Here is a 1,278-nt window from a genome sequence, read left to right on the forward strand (position 1 = left end):
TCTGTAACAGTGCAGTGAACACATGTATGATATAATCATGCTCAGCAGAGATTTTTTTCTAATTGATTTTTTAATAGTATTTTTTAAAATATTAAAGCAATACAAGCTCAGTGTTAAGAAAATGAAAAACCAGAAATTAAAAATAACCCATAATACACATTCCAAAAGTGCTAACATGGTTTTAGACTTGATTTGCTTGTTCCTCATTTTAGTCCTTGCAAGCAGATGTATTTATTAGGTGAATGGTCATATATTTATACATATGCACACTTATATGCATACAAAATTAGTTGCTATTATATTCTTTTAAAAATATAGGGTTTTTTACTGCATATTGTGAATATTTTGTTGTATTAAAATTCTCTATAAATATTCTTTTTTTGTTTGTTTGTTTGTATTTTATTTGAGACGGAGCTTCACTGTGTCACCCAGGCTGGAATGCAGTGGTGCAATCTCGGCTCACTGCAACTTTCGCCTCCTGGGTTCACACAATTCTCCTGCCTTGGCCTCCTTGGTAGCTGGGATTACAGGCACCCGCCACTACACCTGACAAATTTTTGTATTTTTAGTAGAGATGGATTTTCACCATGTTGGCCAGTCTGTTCTGAAACTCCTGATCTCAAGTGATCCCTCCACCTTGGCTTCCCAAAGTGCTGGGATTACAGGCGTGAGCCACCGTGGCTGGCCTGTATAAATATTCTTCAGTGATGAAAATGACTATAATCAGTGAGTAATACTTTCTCACTGGGTATAAAATTTTTAAAAATATAATTCCAAAATAAAAACTACCTATTATCCCATCACCAAGAAATAACTATTATTAACATCTTTACGTGGCAAGGGGTGGGGCATTTCTTTTAGCTCTGTTTGTGCGTATGTATATAATTGAGACAAATGAAATAGATGTTTTAAATTCTTGATACATTTTCCCAAATCGTTTTTGAGAAAGTTTGTTCTGATTTAAATCTCATGATATTCTCACCAACAATGTTTTTTAAATTTTTGCTAATTCAATAGTGGGAAAATGGTTGTGAATATGAACTTATAAAAAATAAATATTGGTTGTTATGAAAATTATTGCTTCCTGCTGAGTGTGGTGGCTCACACCTGTAATCCCAGCACTTTGGAAGGCTGAGGCCTTGATCACGAGGTCAGGAAATCGAGACCATCCTGGTTAACACAGTGAAACCTTATCTCTACTAAAAACACAAAAAATTAGCCGGGCATGGTGGCGGGCGCCTGTAGTCCCAGCTACTCGGGAGGCTGAGGCAGGAGAAT

Source organism: Colobus angolensis, unplaced genomic scaffold, assembly GCF_000951035.1.
Source record: "Colobus angolensis palliatus isolate OR3802 unplaced genomic scaffold, Cang.pa_1.0 Scaffold30, whole genome shotgun sequence".
Classification (NCBI taxonomy): domain Eukaryota; kingdom Metazoa; phylum Chordata; class Mammalia; order Primates; family Cercopithecidae; genus Colobus; species Colobus angolensis.